Source organism: Apodemus sylvaticus, chromosome 2 (genome assembly GCF_947179515.1).
Source record: "Apodemus sylvaticus chromosome 2, mApoSyl1.1, whole genome shotgun sequence".
Classification (NCBI taxonomy): domain Eukaryota; kingdom Metazoa; phylum Chordata; class Mammalia; order Rodentia; family Muridae; genus Apodemus; species Apodemus sylvaticus.
This window is the reverse complement of record NC_067473.1, coordinates 93,977,285-93,999,743: the sequence shown is the minus strand read 5'-3', so window position 1 is coordinate 93,999,743 and position 22,459 is coordinate 93,977,285. Positions and strand designations below refer to the sequence as shown.

The window sequence follows — 22,459 nt, the reverse complement described above, 5'->3', positions numbered from 1 at the left end:
GTATTCCAGTTTTCTAGGTTAATATCCACTTATTAGTGAGTGCATACCATGATTCACCTTTTGAGTCTGGGTTACCTCACTTAGTATGATGTTCTCTAGCTCCATCCATTTGCCTAAGAATTTCATGAATTCATTGTTTCTAATGGCTGAATAGTACTCCATTGTGTAGATATACCACATTTTTTGCATCCACTCTTCTGTTGAGGGATACCTGGGTTCTTTCCAGCATCTGGCAATTATAAATAGGGCTGCTATGAACATAGTAGAACATGTATCCTTATTCATGGTGGGGAATCCTCTGGGTATATGCCCAAGAGTGGTATAGCAGGATCTTCTGGAAGTGAGGTGCCCAGTTCTCGGAGGAACCGCCAGACTGATTTCCAGAGTGGTTGTACCAATTTCCAACCCCACCAGCAGTGGAGGAGTGTTCCTCTTTCTCCACACCCTCTCCAACACCTGCTGTCTCCTGAATTTTTAATCTTAGCCATTCTGACTGGTGTAAGATGAAATCTTAGGGTTGTTCTGATTTGCATTTCCCTAATGACTAATGAAGTTGAGCATTTTTTAAGATGCTTCTCTGCCATCCGAAGTTCTTCAGGTGAGAATTCTTTGTTTAACTCTGTACCCCATTTTTTAATAGGGTTGTTTGGTTTTCTGGACTCTAACTTCTTGAGTTCTTTATATATATTGGATATTAGCCCTCTATCTGATGTAGGATTGGTGAAGATCTTTTCCCAATTTGTTGGTTGCCTATTGTCCTCTTGATGGTGTCCTTTGCCTTACAGAAACTTTGTAATTTTATGAGGTCCCATTTGTCAATTCTTGCTCTTAGAGCATACGCTATTGGTGTTCTGTTCAGAAACTTTCTCCCTGTACCGATGTCCTCAAGAGTCTTCCCCAGTTTCTTTTCTATTAGCTTCAGAGTGTCTGGCTTTATGTGGAGGTCCTTGATCCATCTGGATTTAAGCTTAGCACAAGGAGACAAGGATGGATCGAATTGGTCAGTTTTTATCTCCTTGAACTAAGCTCAACTCCAAGTGGATCAAGGACCTCCACATAAAACCTGAAACACTGAAACTAATAGAAAAGAAACTGGGGAAGACCCTTGATAACATGGGCACAGGGGAAAAGTTCCTGAACAGAACACCAATAGCTTATGCTCTAAGATCAAGAATTGACAAATGGTACCTCATAAAATTACAAAGTTTCTGTAAGGCAAAGGACACTGTCAAAAGGACAAAACAGCAACCAACAGATTGGGAAAGTATCTTCAGCAACCTTAAATCTAGCAGAGGGCTAATATCCAATATATACAAAGAACTCAAGAAATTAGACACCAAGAACCAAATAATCCTATTAAAAAATGGGGTACAGAGCTAAACAAAGAATTTTCATTTGAAGAACTTTTGATGGCTGAGAAGCACCTTAAGAAATATTCAACATCATTAATCATTAGGGAAATGCAAATCAAAACAACCCTGAGATTTCACCTCACACCAGTCAGAATGGATAAGATCAAAAACTGAGGTGATAGCAGATGCTGGCAAGGATGTGGAGAAAGAGGAATACTCCTCCACTGCTGGTGGAATTGCAAACAGTACAACCACTTTGGAAATCAGTCTGGTGGTTCTCAGAAAACTGGACATGACACTTCCAGAGAAACCTGCTATACCTCTCCTAGGCATATACCCAGAGGATTCCCCGGCATGCAATAAGGACACATGCTCCACTATATTCATAGCAGCCTTATTTATAATAGCCAGATGCTGCAAAGAACCCAGATATCCCTCAATGGAGGAATGGATACAGAAAATGTGTTATATTTACACAATGGAATATTACTCAGCAATTAAAAACAATGAATTCATGAAATACTTAGGCAAAAGGTTGGAACTGGAAAATATCATCCAAAGTGAGGTAACCCAATCACAAAAGAATACACATGGATTGCAATCACTGATATGTTGATATTAATTAGCCCAGAAGCTCTAAATTCTCAAGACACAATGAGCATAACAATTGATACCCAAGAAGCAGGAAAGAGAAGGCCCTGGTTCTGAAAAGAGTTTATCCAGCATTGTAGGGGAGTACCAGAACAGGGAAATGGGAGGGGGTGATTGGGAAATGGGAGGAGGGAACAGGGCTTTTGAGACTGATGGGGATGGGGGAACTGGGAAAGGGGAAAGCATTCGGAATGTAAACAAAGGATATAGAAAATAAAAGAAAAAAAAAAGAAAAGAAATACAGGAGATCATGGGTCAACAAGCAGAAGCCATTAAAGAAACACAAAAAACCCTTAAAGGATCACAGGAAAACACAAACAATCAAGTGAAGGAACTGAACAAAACCATCCAGGATCTAAAAGTGGAAGCAGAAGCAATAAAGAAATCAGAAAGTGAGACATCTCTGGTGATAGAAGACCTTGGAAAGAATACAGGAGTCATAGATAGAAGGTGCTGAAAATACCATAGAAAACATTGACTCAACATTCAAAGAAAATACAAAATGCACAAAGCTGGTAACCTAAAACATCCAGGAACTCCAGGACACAATGAGAAGACCAAACCTAAGGATTATAGGTATAGAAGAGAGCAAGGATTTGCATCTTAAAGGCCCAGTAAATATCTTCAACAAAATTGTACAAGAAAACTTCCCTAACCTAGAGAAAGAGATACCCATGAACATAAAAGAAACCTTCAGAACTCCAAACAGACTGGACCAGAACAGAAAGACCTGCTGGCACATAATAATCAAAATACCAATTTCACTAAACAAAGAAAGAACATTAAAAGCAATAAGGGGAAAAGGGCAAGTAACTTATAAAGGCAGACCTATCAGAACTACAGCAGACTTCTCACCAGAGATGATGAAAGCTAGAAGATACTGGGAAGACCTCATACAGACCCTAAGAGAACACAAATGCCAGCCTAGGCTACTATAGTCAGCAAAACTCTCAATCATCATAGATGGAGAAACCAAGATATTCCATGATAAAACCAAATTTATATGGTATCTGTCTGCAAATCCAGCCCTACAAAGGATAATTGATGTAAAATGCCAACACAAGGAGGGAAACTACACCCTAGAAAAAGCAGGAAAGTAATCTTTATCCAACAAACTCAAAAGAAGATACCCACACAAACATAAAAATAACATCAAAAATAACAGGAAGCAACAATCACTATTCTTTTTTTTAACAATCACTATTTTTAAAAATCTCTTAGTAACAATGGACTCAATTCCCCAATAAAAGGACATAGACTGACAAAATATTTCTCATGTAAATCTTCAATTTTATCAGAAAATGTTTCTAACTCCCTTTTTAATTAATTTAGTAATATTTTTATGTCTGCCATTTTATCTGCATTTGTGTCATGATAATCTTCAATTTTAACATATCTTTCTATATATTTCCTCTATTTTATCAGAAATGTTTTCTATGTATATCTTTGATTTTATCACAAATGTTTCTAATTCCACCTTTAATTAATTTAGAGAGAGCTTTTATACCTACCATTTTATATGTAAAATTTTCCATGAAATAGTCAACTTTTAACGTGTTTGTCTATATATTTCTTGAATTTTACCAGAAATATTTTCCATGTAAATCTTCAATTTTACCTGAAAATGTTTATAATGCCACCTTCAATCAACTTAGAATTATCTTTATGGCTATGATTTTATCTGTATAATTTCCATGATAATCTTTAATTTTAACATGTTTTTCTATATATTTCTTCAATTTTATCAGAAATATTTCCATGTAAATTTTCAAGTTTATCAGAAAATGTTTATAATTCCACTTTCAATCACCTTAGGAATATTTTTATGCCTACCATTATTATATCTATATAAAATTTTCCACATTAATCTTCAATTCTAACAAGTTTTTCTACATTTTTCTACAATTTTATCAGAAATATTCCCCATGTAAATCTTCAATTCTATCATAAAATGTTTCTATTCTATATTTCAATTAATTTAGCAATGTTTTACATGTCTACCACTTTACTCTTTAATTTTCCATGAAAATTTTCAATTTTAATGTGTTTATCTGAAATATTTACCATGTAAATCTTTAATTTTATCATAAAGTGTTTTGCTTTCCTTTTCAATAAAAAAGGAAATAATAATAAAAATTTTTAAAAAGGAAATAATAAGAAATCCATCAATGTAATCCACTATATAAACAAACTCAAAGAAAAAAAAACACATGGTTATTTCATTAGATGCTGAAAAGGCATTTGACAAAATTCAACATCCTTTCACACAAATGGTCATAGGAAGATCAGAAATTCAAGGTCCAAACCTAAACATAGTAAAAGCAATATACAGCAAACTAGTAGCCAACTTTAAACTAAATGGAGAAAAATTTGAAGCAATCCCACTAAAATTGGGGATTACACAAGCTGTCCTCTCTCTCCATATTTATTCAATTTAGTACTTGAAGTTCTACCTAGAGCAATTAGACAAGAAAAGGAGGTGAAAGCGATACAAATTGGAAAGGAAGAAGTCAAACTATTTCTATTTCCAGATCATATGATAATATAGTTAAGCTACCCAAAATACCTCTCCAGAAAACTCCTACAGCTGATAAACAACTTCAGCAAAGTGGCCAGATATAAAATTAACTCAAGCAAATCAGTAACCTTCCTATACTCAAAGGATAAACAGGATGAGAATAAAATTAGGGAAACAACACCCTTTACAATAGACACAAACACTATAAAGTATCTTGGTGTGACTCTAATCAAACAAGTGAAAGATCTGTATGACAAGAACTTCAAGTCTCTGAAGAAAAGAAATCAAGGAAGACTTCAGAAGATGGAAAGATCTTCCATGCTCCTGGATTGGCAAGATTAATATAGTAAAAATGGCCATCTTGACAAAAGCAATCTACAGATTCAATGCAATACTCAATCAAAATCCAAACTCAGTTCTTCATAGAGTTAGAAAGAGCAATTCTCAAATTCATCTGGAATAACAAAAAACCCAGGATAGTGAAAACTATTACCAAGAGTAAAAGGTCTTCTGGGGGAGTAAGTATCCCAGACCTCATGCAGCATTACAGAGCAATAGTGTAAAATACTACATGGTATTGGTACAGTGACAGGCAGGTAGATCAATGGAATAGAATTGAAGACCCAGAAATGAACCCGCACACCTATGGTCGCTTGATCTTTGACAAAGGAGCTAAATGCATCCAGTGGGAAAAGATAGCCTTTTCAACAAATGTTGCTGGTTCAACTGGTCTCTAGCATGCAGAAGAATGCAAATCGATCCATTCTTATCTCCTTGTACTAAGCTCAAATCCAAATTGATCAAGGACCTCCAGATAAAGACACACTGTACCTAATAGAAAAGAAACTGGGGAAGAGCTTTGAACACATGGACACAGGGGAAATTTTCTTGAACAACACACAATACCTTATGTCCTAAGATCAAGAACTGACAAATGGGACCTCATAAAATTAAAAAGTTTCTTTAAGGCAAAGGACACAGTCAATAGAACAGAGTGGCAACCAACATATTGGGAAAACATCTTACCAATCCTACATCCAATAGTGGGCTAATATGCAATATGTACAAAGAACTCAAGAAGTTAGACTCCACAGAACCAAATAACCCTATTAAAAATGGGGTACACCACTAAAAAAAAGAATTTTCAATTGAAGAATATCAAATGGTTGAGAAGCACCTAAAGAAATGTTCAACATCCTTAGTTATCAGGGAAATGCAAATCAAAACAACCCTGAGATTGCACCTCACACCAGGCAGAATGGCTAAAAAACTCAGGAGATAGCAGGTGCTGACAAGGATGTGGAGAATGAGGAACACTCCTCCACTGCTGGTGGGATTGCAAGCTGGTACAACCACTCTGGAAATCAGTCTGGAAATTCCTCAGAAAACTGGGCATAATACTACTGGAGGACCCTGATATACGATTCCTGGGCATATATTCAAAGGATTCTCCAGCATGTAATAAGAACACATACTCCACTATGTTCATAGCAGCCCTATTTATAATAGTCAGAAGCTGGGAGCTGGAGGGATGGCTCAGTGGTTAAGAGCACTGGCCGTTCTTCCGAAGGTTCTGAGTTCAAATCCCAGCAACCACATGGTGGCTCACAACTATCCGTAATGAGACCTGACACCCTCTTCTAGAGTGTCTGAAGACAGCTACAGTGTACTTACATATAATAAATAAATAAATCTTTTAAAAAATAGTCAGAAGCTGGAAAGAACCCAGATGTCCCTCAGTGGAGGAATGGATACAGAAAATGTGGTATATGTACACAATGGGATACTATTCAGCCATTAAAAACAATGAATTCATAAAATTTTTAGACAAATGGATGGAACTAGAAAATATCATCCTCTTTGAGGTAACCAAATCACAAAAAAACACACATGGTATGCACTCACTGATAAGTCAATATTAGCCCAGAAGCTTGGAATACCCAAGACACAATTCACATATCAAATCATGCCCAAGAAGAGGAAGAACAAAGTAATGATACTTGGGTCCTTTGTAGAAAGGGGAACAAAATACCCACAGAAGGAGATACAGAGACAAAGGGTGGAGCAGAGTCTGAGGGAAAGACTCCAGAGACTACCCTATCCAGGGATCCATCCCATATTCAGTTACAAAACCCAGACACTATTATGGATGACCACAAGTTCTTGCTGACTGGAGCCAGATATAGCTGTCATTTTGGAGGCTTTGCTGGTACATGGGAAATACAGAGGGGTACACTCTCAGCCAGCCATTGAACTGAACACAGGGTCCCCAATGGAAGAGCTAGAAAAAGGACCCAAGGAACTGCAGAGGTTTGCAGCGCCACAGGAGGAACAACAATATGATTCACCTAGCACTCCCAGAACTCCCAGGGACAAAACCATCAACCAAAGAGAACACATGGAGCTACCCATGGCTCCAGACACATAGACAGCAGACGATGGTCTTCTTAGACACCAAAGGGAAGAGAGGTCCTTGGTCCTGGAAAGACTTGATGCCATAGTATAGAGGAATACCAGGACAGGGAAGTGGAGGGGGGTTGACTGGGGAAGGGGAGATGGCTTATCAGATTTTGGGGGGAGGGGGAACCAGGAAATGGGACAACATTTGAAATGTAAATAAAGAATATATCTAAGCTGGGCATGGTAATCCCAGTACTTGGGAGGCAAAGGCAGGCGGATTTCTGAGTTCAAGGCCAGCCTGGTCTACAGAGTGAATTCCAGGACAGACAGTACTACACAGAGAAACCATGACTCAAAAAACAAAACAAAACAAAACGATATATTTAATTTTAAAAAAAGACTAAAAGAAAAATTAAAAAAAAAAAGAAAGAGGAAGAGGAATTTGCAAATTCATTTGAAATAACAAAAACACCAGGACAGTAAAAACTATTCTCAACAATAAAAGAATTTCTGGGGAATAATTTTCCCTGACGTCAACCTGTATTACAGAGCAATAGTGGAAATAAAAACTGTATGGTGTTGGTACAGGGACAGACAGGAAGATCAATGGAATAGAATTGAAGACCCAGAAAAGAACCTATACACCTATGGTCACTTGATATTTGACAAAGGAGCTAAAACCATCCAGTGGGGAAAAACACAGCATTTTCAACAAATGGTGCTGGTTCATGTGGAGGTCAGAATGTAAAAAATGCAAATCAAACCATTCTTATCTCCTTGTACAAAGCTCAAGTCCAAGTGGATCAAGGACCTCCACATAAAACCAGATACACAGAAATTAATGGAAGAGAAAGTGGGGAAGAGCTTTGAGCACATGGGCCCAGGGGAAATTTTCCTGAACAGAACAGCAATGGCTTATGCTCTAAGATCAAGACTCAACAAATAAGACCTCAAGACCAAGAATCAACAAATGGAACCTCATAAAAGTTCAAAGCTTCCTTAAGGTAAAGGATACTGTCAACAGGACAAAACTGCAACCAACAGATGGGGAAAAAAATCTTTACCAATCCTACATCCAATAGAGGGCTAATATCCATTGTATACAAAGAACACGAGAAGTTAGACTCCAGAGAAAATAATAACCCTATTTTTAAAAAAATGGGGGAAATAACTACACAGAGAATTCTCAACTGAGGAATATCAAATGAAGAGTAGATATAGGAAATGTGGTACATTTACACAATGGAATAGTACTCAGCTATGAAACATGATGAGTTCATTAAATTTGCAGGCAAATAGAAAGGTCTTGAAAATAAGATCCTGAGGAGTCAGTGTACTCTGGTGAATCCAGCGGGCCCCTGTGGGAGCCTTCAGGTGTCTACTTTGGGGATCTGAACAGGCTGGACCACAGCACTTGGTCTCCAGGAAGTGCGGGAGACCTGGTGTGCAACTGGAAGCAGACTGGGAGCGCAGAGCTTGCTCCTGTGGCACAGAGCTTAGGTTCCAGTCCTGAGGCCCCTGGTAGGATCCCTCAGAACTCTCCGCTTCTGGATCCAGATCAGCCTGGGCAGCAACGCCACATCTCCAGGTCCTACAAGAGGCAAGAGGGGCTTCCATGAGGCGGGCTGCGAGTCAGTGTACTCTGGTGAATCCAGCAGGCCCCAGCGGGAGCCTTCAGGTGTCTACTTTGGAATCTGAACAGCCTGGGCAACAGCACCTTGTCTTCAGGCAGTGCAGGAGGTAAGCTGTGCACCAGAGGCCACCTGGGAAGAGGCAGCTTGCACTGGTGAGTCCAGCATTGACAACACCAACTAACACCAGTGAGAACTAGATGGCAAAAGGCAAATGCAGGAACGTCACTAACAGAAATCAAGGCAATATGGCAACATCTGAACCCAATTCTCCTTTAACAGCATGTCCTGGATACCCCATCACACCAGTAAAACAAGATTTGGATTTAAAATCACTGGTCATGATGCTGGTACAGGAACACATGAAAGACATACTTAAAGAAATTCAGGAGAAAATGGATCAAAAGTTAGCAGCCCTTGCAAGGGAAACACAAAAATCATTGAAAGAAATTCAGGAGAATACAAAAGCCAATAAGGAAGAAACGCAAAAAACACTTAAAGAAATACAGGAGAACTTTGGTCAACAGGCTGAGGTCATGAAAGACGAAACACAAAAATCTCTTAAAGAATTACAGGAAAGCACAAACAAGCAAGTGAAGGAGCTAAGCAAAACCATCCAGGATCTAAAGTCAGAAGTAGAACAACTAAGAAAACTCAAAGGGAGACAGCTTGGGAGTTAGAAAGCCTTGGGAAGAAATCAGGGGACATAGATGCAAATATCAACAACAGAATACAAGAGATAGAAAAAAAGAATCTCAGATGCTGAAGATACCATAGAAACCATGGACTCAACAGTTAAAGAAAATGCAAAATGCAAAAATCTTGTAACCCAAAATATCCAGGAAATCCAGGACATAATGAGAAGACCAAACCTAAGGATTATAGGCATATAATATCCTATAGAGTGAAGATTTACAACTTAAAGGGCCAGCAAATATCTTCAATAAAATTATGGAAGAAAACTTCCCTAACCTAAAGAGAGAGATGCCCATGAATATACAAGAAGTCTACAGAATTCCGAATAGACTGGGCCAGAACAGAAATACCTCCCATCACATAATAATCAAAACATGAAATGCACTAAACAAAGAAAGAATATTAAAGACAGTAAGAGAAAAAGGTCAAGTAACATATAAAGGAAGACCTATCAGAATCACAGCAGACTTTTCATCTGAGACTATGAAGATCCTGGGCAGATCTCATGCAGTCTCTAAGAGAACACAAATGCCAGCCAAAACTACTAAAACCAGCAAAACTCTCAATCACCATAGATGGAGAAACTAAGATATCCCATGACAAAACCAAGTTTACCCAATATCTATCCACAAACCCAGCCTTACAAAGGATAATAGGAGGAAAACACCAATACAAGGAGGGAAACTTCACCCTGGAAAAAGCAAGATAGTAACCTTTCATCAAACCCAAAAGAAGTTTACCAATCAAATTTAAAAAAAAATAATGTCAAAAATGACTGGAAGTAACAATCACTATTCCTTAATATGTCTTAACATCAATGGACTCAATACCCCAATAAAAAGACATAGACTAACTGACTGGATACGTAAACAGGACCCTACATTTTACTGCATACAGGAAACACACCTCAGGGTCAAAGGCAAATACTACCTTAGAGTAAAAGGCTGGAAGACAATTTTACAAGCAAATGGTCTCAGGAAACAAGCTAGACTAGCCATTCTAATATCAGATAAAATTGACTTTCAACCCAAAGTCATCAAAAGAGACTCTGAGGGACACTTCTTGCTGGTCAAAGGAAAAATACAACAAGAAGAACTCTCAAACCTGAACATCTATGCTCCAAATGCAAGGGCACCCTCATTCATAAAAGAAAAGCTCAAAGCACATATTGCACCTAACACTATAATTGTGGGTGACTTCAACACTGCACATTCCTCAATGGACCGATCAGAAAAACAGAAACTGAACAGGGACACAATGAAACTAATTGAAGCTTTGGACCAATTAGATTTAACAGATATATATAGAACATTCTATCCTAAAGCAAAAGAATATACCTTTTCCTTGGCACCTCATAGTACCTTCTCCAAAATAGACCATATAATTGGTCACAAGACAGACCTCAACAAATATAAGAAGATCAAACTAATCCCATGCCTCCTACCAGATCACTATGGAGTAAAAGTGGTCTTCAATAGCAACAAAAACAACAGAAAACACACATACATGTGGAAACTGAACAATATTCTACTCAATGATACTTTGGTCAAGGAAGAAATAAAGAAAGAAATTAAAAACTTTTTAGAACATAATGAAAATGAAGACACAACATACCCAAATCTATGGGACACAATAAAAGAAGTGCTAAGAGGAAAACTCATAGCCCTGAGGGCCTCCAAAAAGAAAATGGAGAGAGCATACACTAACAGCTTAATGACACACCTGAAAGCCCTGGAACAAAAAGAAGCTATTTCACCCAGGAGGAGTAGAAGGCAGGAAATCATCAAACTCAGGGCCGAAATCAATCAGGTAGAAACAAAGAGAACCATACAAAGAATCAACAAAACCAGGAGCTGGTTCCTCAAGAAAATCAACAAGATAGATAAACCCTTAGCCAGACTAACCAAAGGGCACAGAAACAGTATCCAGATTAACAAACTTAGAAATGAAAAGGGAGATATAACAACAGAAACTGAGGAAATGCAAAAAATCATGAGATCCTACTACAAAATCCTATACTCAACACAACTGGAGAATCTGGAGGAAATGGACAGTTTCCTAGACAGATATCCGACACCAAAACAAAATCAGGATCAAATAGATCAACTAAACAATCCCATAACACCTGAAGAAATAAAAAGGGTCATAGAAAGTCTCCCAACCAAAAAAGGCACGGGCTTCAGTGCAGAGTTCTATCAGACCTTCATAGAAGACCTAACACCAATACTCTTCAAACTATTCCACAAAATAGAGACGGGGGAACTCTACCCAACTCGTTCTATGAAGCCACAATTACGCTGATACCAAAACCACACAAAGATCCAACAAAGAAAGAGAACTTCAGGCCAATTTTTCTTATGAATATTGATGCAAAAATACTTAATAAAATTCTTGCCAACCGAATCCAAGAACACATCAAAACGATCATCCACCATAATCAAGTAGGCTTCATCCCAGGGCTGCAGGGATGGTTCAATATAAGGAAATCCATCAATGCTATCCACTACATACACAAACTCAAAAAAACACCATATGATCATCTTGTTAGATGCAGAAAAAGCATTTGACAAAATCCAGCATCCTTTCATGCTAAAAGTATTAGAAAGAACAGGAATTCAAGGCCCATACTTAAACATCGTTAAAGCAATATACAGCAAACCGGTAGCCAATATCAAACTAAATGGAGAGAAACTTGAAGCAATCCCACTAAAATCAGGGACTAGACAAGGCTGTCCTCTCTCTCCATATCTTTTCAATATAGTACTTGAAGTTCTAGCTAGAGCAATTAGACAACATAAGGAGGTCAGGGGGATACAATTTGGAAAGGAAGAAGTCAAATTATCACTATTTGCAGATGACATGACAGTCTACTTAAGTGACCCTAAAACCGACACCAGAGACCTCCTACAGCTGATAAACAACTTCAGCAAAGTGGCTGGTTATAAAATCAACTCAACCAAATCACTTGCCTTCCTATTCTCAAAGGATAAGCAGTCTGAGAAAGAAGTTAGGGAAATGACACCCTTCACAATAGCCACAAACAATATAAAGTATCTTGGTGTGACTCTAACCAAACAAGTGAAAGATCTATGTGACAAGAACTTCAGGTCTCTGAAGAAGGAAATCAAAGAAGCCCTCAGAAAATGGAAAAAACTGCCATGCTCGTGGATTGACAGGATTAATATAGTTAAAATGGCCATCTTGCCAAAAGCGATCTACAGATTCAATGCAATCCCCATCAAAATCCCAACTCAGTTCTTCACAGAGTTAGAAAAAGCAATTCTCAAATTAATCTGGAGTAACAAAAAACCCAGAATAGCTAAAACTATTCTCAACAACAAAAGAAATTCTGGGGGAATCAGTATCCCTGACTTCAAGCAATACTACAGAGCAATAGTGTTAAAAACTGCATGGTATTAGCACAGTGACAGACAAGTGGACCAATGGAATAAAATTGAAGATCCAGAAATGAATCCACACACCTATGGTCACTTGATCTTCGACAAAGGAGCCAAAAACATCCAGTGGAAAGAAGATAGCCTTTTCAACAAATGGTGCTGGATCAATTGGAGGTCAGCATGCAGAAGAATGTGAATTGATCCATTCTTATCTCCATGTACTAAACTTCACTCCAAGTGGATCAAGGACCTCCATGTAAAACCAGACACACTGAAACTAATAGAAAAGAAACTGGGGAAGACCCTTGAGGACATGGGCACAGGGGAAAAGTTTCTGAACAGATCACCATTAGCTTATGCTCTAAGATCAAGAATTGACAAATGGGACCTCATAAAATTACAAAGTTTCTGTAAGGCAAAGAACACTGTTAAAAGGACAAAACGGCAACCATCAAAGTGGGAAAGGATATTCACCAACCCCACATCTGATAGAGGGCTAATATCCATTATATAGAAAGAACTCAAGAAGTTAGACCCCAGGGAACCAAATAACCCTATTAAAAAATGGGTTTTTTTTAAGATCTAAACAAAGAATTTTCACCTGAAGAAATTCGGATGGCCGAGAGGCACCTTAAGAAGTGCTCAACATCATTAGTCATTAGGGAAATGCAGATCAAAACAACCCTGAGATTTCTTTCACCTTACACCAGTCAGAATGGCTAAGGTCAAAAACTCAGGAGACAGCAGGTGTTGGCAAGGATGTGGAGAAAGAGGAACACTCCTCCACTGCTGGTGGAGCTGTAAGATGATTGTGGAAATCAGTCCATTGTGGAAATCAGTCTGGAGGTTCCTCAGAAAACTGGACATGAGACTTCCAGAGGACCCTGCTATACCTCTCCTGGGCATATACCCAAAGGATTCCCCGACATGCAATAAAGACACATGCTCCATTATGTTCATAGTAGCTGTATTTATAATAGCCAGAAACTAGAAAGAACCAAGATGCCCCTCAAAGGAGGAATGGATACAGAAAATGTGGTATATTTACACAATGGAATACTACTCAGCAGTTAGAAACAATGAATTCACAAAATTTTTAGACAAATGGTTTGATCTGGAAAATATCATCCTAAGTGAGGTAACCCAATGACAAAAGAATACACATGGAATGCAATCTCTGATAAGTGGATATTAATTAGCCCAGAAGTCCTGAATACCCAAGGCACAAATTGCGTAACAAATGGCTCCCATGAAGAAGTATGGAGAGGGTCCTGATCCCGGAAAGGATTGATCTAGCATTGGAAGGGAATATAAGGACAGAGAAAAAGAAGGGAGGTGATTGGAGAAGGGATGGAGAGAAGAAGGTTTATGGGACATATGGGGAGGGGGGATCCGGGAAAGGGGAAATCATTTGGAATGTAAACAAAGAATATAGAAAATAAAAATATGAATAAAAACAAAAAAAAAAGAAAAAAAAGAAAAGAAAAGAAGATCCTGAGTGAGGTAACTCAGTCACAAAAGAACACACATGGTATTTACTCACTAATAAGTGGATATTAGGAGAAGAGTGTGGAATACCCACGATAGAACTCATGGACCGCATGAAGCTCAAGAGGACTACAGAAGACCAAAGAGTGAATGTTTCCATTATACTAAGAAGGGGGAACAGAACAATCAAGGGAAGGAGAGGGTAGGAGATATTTGTGAAGAATGGAAATGGATGAGGGGAAAAGAGAAGAAGAATCAGGTATGGTGGAGATGAAGGAGATGTACAGAGGATCAGGAAATTGAACAGAGGTGTGTAGCAATGGGGGATGGGATCTAGGTAGTAACCAGAAAGTCCCAGATGCCAGGAAAGCAAGAGCCTCCCAGGACCCCATGGGGATTACATTATCTGAAATACCACACATAGTGTAAGAAGAACCTGTCCAGATCATATCCAGAGGTTAAACATGGCCCCCTGTTTGAGGGATGGGGCAACACACCCATCTCCAAAATTTTATCCCAGAATTGCTCATGTCTAAAAGAAGTACAGGGACAAAGACTGGAGCAGAGACTGAAGGAAAGGCCATCTAGAGACTGCCCCACCTGTGAATCCATCCCACATACAGACACCAAACCTAGACACTATTGCTGATGCCAAGATGCACTTGTTGGCAGAAGCCTGATACAGCTGTCCCCTGAGACAATCTGCCATATCTTGACCAATAGAGATGTGGATGATCACAGCCAACCATCAGACTGAGCACAGGGACCCCAATAGAGCAGGTAGGGGAAGGAGTGAAGGAGCTGAAGGGGCCTATCTGCATCAATGGGAGGGGAGGCCCTTAGTCTGGTTAAGGCTTGATGCTGCAGTGTAGAGGAATACTAGGGCAGTGAGCTGGAAGAGGGTAGGTGGGTGGGAAAGCACCCACTTAGAAGCAGGGTAAGGAGGGATGGGATAGGTAGTTTGCAGAGGGGAAACCATCTGAAATGTAAATAAATAAAATATCCTATTAAAAAAGACATAGTCTGAAAATTTTGTTTAATGTCATACCTTACACATATAGAAAAAAGGGAAATAGGATAGGCAATATTTATATAAACAAAATACAGTTTAAGTCAAGAGCATAAAATGTGGAAAATAAAATAATTATATAATAAAGGAAATAGTTTAACAAAGGAGGATGTCTTAGGCTCCTGTCTCTTTCATGGGAGAGTATTGAGTACAAGATATGTAGGATCACAGTGGGTTTTCACTCAGCTTCACCATCATTGGTGGCTGCGGAGAGGGCACCTTTTCACTATTATCCTAAGCCAGATGTGATGTCCTATTTATTGCAGTTGGTGAGGCCAGAAAAGTATGACACTTGAAGTGTTGATAATGAGTTCATGCTCCAGTGCCCTCAGATGCAACCAATATCTCCATTTGTTTAGCAATTCTCACTCATGGAGCACTAAATTATTTGACAGCTGTACCATTTCAACGAAGGATGTTTCTGTTATGCTCTGTATCTTTCTGGGCAGAACAAAAATATGTTATATGCTGTAATAAACTCCCAAATCTTCAGACTCCACTCTGCTGATCTTGAGGGTGAAATTTGTACCTGACCCACTGCCAGTAAACCTGTCTGGGATCCCTGAAAATTTGTTGGAAACCTTGTAGATCAGGAGCTATAGAATTTGACCTGGCTTCTGCAGCTATCGATACAAATAGGTGTATACATTACTAGGTAGGAGACTCTGATTAGACCTGCAAAAGATAAAGGTTTGACCTCTAAGACTGACAACAGGGATAATGAGTTTGGTTTATAACAACATCACCAGCGGAAGCTGAAATTATGAGAGAGAAGTGAAAAATTATGGACAAACTTCCTGATCAATCTTTGCAGTTGTTTTCTAGATGAGATGTTTCCTTTCACATATAATTCTTTATATACTATAATTCCCCCTTTTAATGGGACAAGTTAAATGAATGGCCTAAGTAGCTCGTAAACATAAATTATATAATCCTGTTCCATCCATATCATATTCTTCATTATAGCACAGGTTATCTCTCATCTGGAATGCCCATTGCACAGACATAACTGTCACATGCCCCATCCTAGAGAATGAGACCTGTCTTCTTCAACATAGACAAAACACAGGTGGTGAACAAATGGGCCCCAGGGCTCATCCTCCCTATACATTCTTTTTCTTCACATCCCTTTGTTCTCATAAAGAACTCAAGAAACTAGAGATCAACAAACCAAGTAATCCAAATAAAAATGGGGTTCAGATATAAACACTTAAATAAACATTCAAAATCCTTACTGATCATGGCAATGCTAATCCAAACTACTTTGAAGTTCCATCTTACACCAACCAGATGGCTAAGATCAATAACATAAGTACCACTCATGCTGGTGAGAATGTGTAACTAGGAAAGCACACTTCTCTATTACTGGTGGGAGTACAAACTTATACAGCCACTATGGAAATCAATATGGAGGTTTCTCAGAAAATGAGCAATAGACTTACCTGAAGGCCCAGCTATACATATCAGTGATGGACATACATGAAAGGATGCTCCATCCTATCATGAGGACACTTGCTCACCTATGTGCATGGTAGCATTATTCCTAACAGGAACAAAGTGGAAACATCATAGATGTTCCTCAATTGAAGAAAGGATAAAGAAATTGTGGCACACTCACACAATAGAGTATTATTCAGGTATTTAAAAAAAGTGGCATCAGGAAATTTTTAAGCAAATAGATGGAACACACCCCATCCTTGGGAGGCTGTATGGAAATCTAGCACACAAGAAGCTTCCTGGAACCTATAAGGGTGACCCAAGCAAGGACTCCGAGCAATGGAGTATATGGAGCTTGAACCCCCATCTTCTGTAACCACACAGGGCTGTAAGTGGTAAACCTGAGACACCAACCTCCACAAAATATTTGACCAAAAACCTGTCCTGAATACAAAATATGCTGAGGCAATGGTGACTCAGAACTTGTAAGAGTGACTAACTTATGACTGGTCTCTCCTGAGGTCAATGACACAGGAGGGATCCCATAGCCAATAATATCTGGGAAGTCAGGAAATGGAAGTTGGATAGCCCAGAGATTGAACACAGAACCATACACTCCTGGTCAAAAAGAAAAGTGTAAATAAAATGAGTCCTAATGGTATTCTGCTAAACTCATAGATCTGTGCATAGCCTACTGTCACTAAAGAGATGTCTTATGGTAGAGGATAGGAGCACCTACAGAGATGCACAGTCAAACATGCAGAACTTGGGGAACCCAGCAGAAGAGGAAGAGAAAGGATGGAGGAAGCCAGGGTGGCAAGGAATCCAGAGAACATGGTCATGTAAGAGAACAGAATCCTAAGCAGAGCTTCATAGGAGCTCACAGAGATGGAGAAGCAATCAGAGCATGAATGGGTGTCTGCACTAGATTCTTTGCATATATGTTATGCTTGTTTATCTTACAGTTTTATAGGACTCCTGACAGTGGTAGTCTGGATGTGTCTGACTCCTTTGCCTACACTTAGGACCTTGTTCCTCTTACTGAATTGCCTCATCTAGCTTTGATATGAAGGACTGTGCCTAGTGGCATTGCATTATGCAGTGCCATTTTTGGTTGATATCCCTGGGGGGGGGGGGGGGTACTGCTCTTTTCTGAGAAGAAATGGAGGAGCAGTGGATCCAGAAGACAGGATCGGTGAAGAACCTGGGGAGAGTGGAGGGAGTAGAAACTGTAGTTTGGGGTATACTGTATGAGAGAATAGCAAAGAAAGAAAGCTAGCAATAAAAAGCAAATATAATATTAAAATATTTAATATTAAAAAATAAACACAAACAAAAATTTGGACTGAATTTTTCTAGTCCCTAAATGGAATCTTCTGCATTTGGGGGTAGTAAGATAATTACTCTTATTTTTTTAATCAGTTGAGCTGTTGCTGAGTCTGGTAAGTCAAGAGATTGCTGCCATATAGCACTGTGTTCACTATAGAAAATTTTCTCCCACAGTCTGAAACACACACATATACTACCAGTCCAAACGATTTGAGCTGTAAGTTCAAATAATATATCTACACTGGAAAAAATACATCTACACTGGAATGTGTATCTTAGTGAACCTACAAATCTGCCTTAGAGTCTCAAAGCTTCCAGATCTTGCCCAGAAGCACAGTATCATGTAGAAAAAGAGATATTGCAGAAGGCAAGTAATTTGCTGTACTTGGGTTACCATCTCTGCAGACAGCACACAACAGGGATGAGCAGTAGAAGCTAAGGTGTTCATTGGACTAAGACTACTGTTCCCTGCACTTATTCTCCAATGTTGTTAATCCTTTCCCACAGCAAATAATGTCCCAACCTCTGTGTGATCCATAACCTGATTTTCCTCCTGACACTATTTCTCAGCATCTCACCATCTAGCCTTCTTACTGCCTAGGAGTATATCTGTGGACTTTGCTTCTGGTTCCCTGATTTGTTTTTGTTTCTTGTTTCTAGGTCTACAGACTAGCCTCTGACATATTGCATGATAGAAGAGGCTTCTCCTCAAGTGCAATTCTGCCAAGCAAGAAGAATCACTGAAACATTAAATGCTATCAATAGTGTTCAGCATTGTAAACACTGTGGGCTTTTTCTGTGGGTGGGAATGACAGATCTCTGGTTTATCCTGTGGTGCTCCCATCACTGAGTCCCACCTATAGAGCTCTTGCTTGAGTCACTGGTTGTTTCACACTTTCTATTCTGTGTTCTTTCAGCTTCTGCTTGCAAATCTGCTTTCTTAGTTTTTAAGGTTGTTTCATTTAATTTTACAGGTAAGAATGTTCTTACTTGCATTTATGCATGATGACATACATGCCTGTGCCCAGAAGAATGCATCATCTGATTCCATAAAACTGGAGCTATAAATGGTTGTGAGCCACAAACTACATGCTAAGAACTAAACCCAGGTGCTCTGAAAGATCAGCCAGTGTTCTTAACTGTGCTGTCATCTCTCTAGCCCTTCTTGTCACCTCTTCCAAGATCTCCAATATTCTTTTGAATTTAACTGTCCTTGGTCATCCAAGGAGTCACAAGTCAGAAACCTCTAAATATCTACCTTTCCCCAGAAGTCTTCTTAATCTCCTTTTGCTACAAATTTTAGTTCTATGAAACTGAAAGTCATTGTTTTGGGGTATTCTGTAGTTCTCAAGTATCTTTGATCCCAATGTGTGACGAAGTTCAGAGGTCTCATCATTTTAATGATTTTACTTTAATTAGCAAATCCCCAGGCTTTCAGTCATGGGCTTTCTCAAGTATTTCCTTCTTTATGCTGTGAAACTTTGTCTTAAGAAAGGGAGATGGGGCATTATTCCCCTGTCTTACACACTCTTCACTCAACTTTTTTATTTGAAACATTTCACTGTTTGCCAATGGCTTGTATTACTTAAAATTGACTACTGTCAGGCTGGAGAGATGGCTTAGCGGGTAAGAGCACTGACTATTCTTCCAAAGGTCATGAGTTCAAATCCCAGCATACACATGGTGGCTCACAACCATCCATAAAGAGATCTGACTCCCTCTTCTGGCATCTGAAGACAGCTACAGTGTACTTACATATAATAAATAAATAAATATTTTTAAAAAATTGACTGTCACTCTGATGCATGCAGAGAATTGTTTCCTCAAACAATTATCTTAGATTTTGTCATATATCACAGTTAAAGTAAATTCTATAGTACAATGTGTTATAAAATAAGTACGTTTATGAATCACAGATATGATGAATTTGAATGATCCTGGTTTTTCGTGGTGTCACGTCAGAAATCTCTAAATGTCTCTCCCCCAGAATTCACATTAGTCCCCTTAAAGAATTTAAGAAGTCATAATGCTGTAGTTAAAGGATATAAAATAGAAAAAAATAACATCATGAGCAAAAGAGAGTAGAAAATCTTGGGCTGTTTTCCAAGTATTAATGGTCTGTTTTACTTTATGGTGGATAGATAGAGGGTCACATAGATAGAGATTATTTTTATATCATCTTCCTGTCCATATATCTGTTGGTCTAGTCACCAAATGTGCACTGAAAGTCCTAAAATTTGAGGATTGCTAGCTTTATAAATATTTGTGTTTTCTCCAGGTTTACCAAGTTTTTTCTGTTATATACATCTATATATTTCTATCATGAAGGCTATATCACACTTTCTTTAAAAAATAAAAATTTTCTGAGGAATGAAGACAGTGAATATTCCCTGAGATGGAAACACTGGAAGTAGAACAGGTTCGTGCTTTGATCTTCTTGCTGATATGGTTTAAGGACAACAGTGATTGCATACAGGAGACAGAGACAAAAAAATTACAGAGGAGCAAGTGTCAACACTAAAACTTCTGACACTATAGAGAAATTTTCTTTTTTAATTAAAAATAATAAAACAAAGTTGTTTGGTTGGGGTGTAAGTAGAGACAGGGATATAGTAGAAAGGAATAAAATAAATTTAATTTTGGTGTCTCTTCCTCATGTTCCTCATCCACTTCTTTCCCCTCTGATTCTCTACATTCACCACATTGTTTCCCTCTTGGGAGGCATTATCATCTAGTTGAATGTATCTCCCAAGACAACAGCCACTTTAACATTGTACATTGTATTCATATAGTTCATCCTTTTGAAAATTAAGGAAAATTTATATTATTATCTCTATAGTATCTTAAATCACTTCTATGGGAGTCATTAACTCTTCATCATAAATCTTTAAGAAGAAAGCATAGTCAGAAAAATATCTTACTGTCATGTGTTCAGACACACACACATACAAACACACACACACACATATATATATACATAAAGCTCAGACAAATATAATATTCAAGGAAAAAATGTTGGACATTTGTGCCTCAGGTTATATAAAAGACCAAAATGTCTACTATTGCCATTTATATCTAAAACAATAGCACAATACAACAAATGTAGTAAGATATGAGCAGTGAAATGCATGAAATAAAATATTTGCTGATACTGCTACTATACAAATTCATAAATCAAGGAACCTCAACATAGTTAATTGAAAGTAATTTCAATAAAACCTCTACATGCACTTAGAATAGAAGAATAGCCCCTGTACATTAAAAAGCATGCAAGATAATACTGAACATATCTCTGTTCATACTGTGAACTGCTTTTTTAAAAACTGAAGGTACATATTTTTTGCATGTCCCTAAGAATATTATGTACATGTCTAGTACCAACAAAGGACAGAAGATGGTGATAGATCCAATATCAATGAAATTAAAAATAGATGTGTGGTGGTGAAGAGCACTGACTGATCTTGCAGAGGTCCTGGGTTCAATTCCCAGCACCCATATCATGACTGACAACCATTTTGAATGGTAAGAGATTCCCTCTTCAGGTGACACTGTCTGTGTGTGTGTGTGTATGTGTGTGTGCGTGTGTGTGTGTGTGCATGAGGGTGTGATTGTGTGTGCATGCATGTGGGATTGAGTGTGTGTGCATGTGTGGTAAACACAGAGCACTCATATATATATATATATATATATATATACATACACAAGAAACTGTTGGTCACCATACAGGGACTAAGAATCAAACTCATGCTCCTTTTAATATAGACAAAAGCTCTTAAGCACTGGGCTTTCTCTCCAATCCCAAAAATTAGATTTAAATGTATATCATCTCCAGTTCCCTAATAAACTCAACATAATGCAAATAATATTCCTAAAGAGTTTTGAAAGTTGGTAAACTCAGTCTGGAATTGATGTACATAGACAAAGGACAGCATAACTAGGACAACTGAAACCCTAGAAAAGTAGCATTATATCTTTTGACTTTATTCTTCTCTGATGTATAAAATTAGAGTTATCAAGACTGCTGTGAACTACTACATCAGAGAGGCATTATAGTGTGTGTCTTTTGTGTCATACAAGTATCAGTAGGAGGCAGTGAAGAGAGGGGCTATGTATGTGCTCAGCTCACTGCCCTGACCTATGAACATCAGAATGAGTAGTAGCCTAATATTCCCTGAAAGAAGTAAGCCTAAGACAGTTGCACTAGCACAAGGCAAGAGCAGACAGTCTTCCAGGAAGGGGATCCAGAGACTAGAATAAAACGTCCTATGACCAAGGCCATGGGCATGAGTGAGCCTGAGACAGACAATACTTTCAAGGAGCCACTAAGGTGGACAAGGTGGGGAATGACCCCAAGGTAACCACCAGGCAAGAACCATGAGGCCCAGACAGGGAGCTGGCCTGATAAAACAAACAGTCTGAGACCATAATGCATGAGCAGAGCAGAGCACACCAAGACCACACCTGACATGACCCCAGACCCTCAGAGAGTC

At 38.5% G+C, this 22,459-nt stretch overlaps 1 pseudogene; it reads left to right on the top strand.

Moving 5' to 3' along the window:
* Window positions 1-21,999: 21,999 nt before the first annotated feature.
* LOC127679600 (uncharacterized) lies at window positions 22,000-22,138 on the top strand (annotated as a pseudogene).
* Window positions 22,139-22,459: the final 321 nt, after the last annotated feature.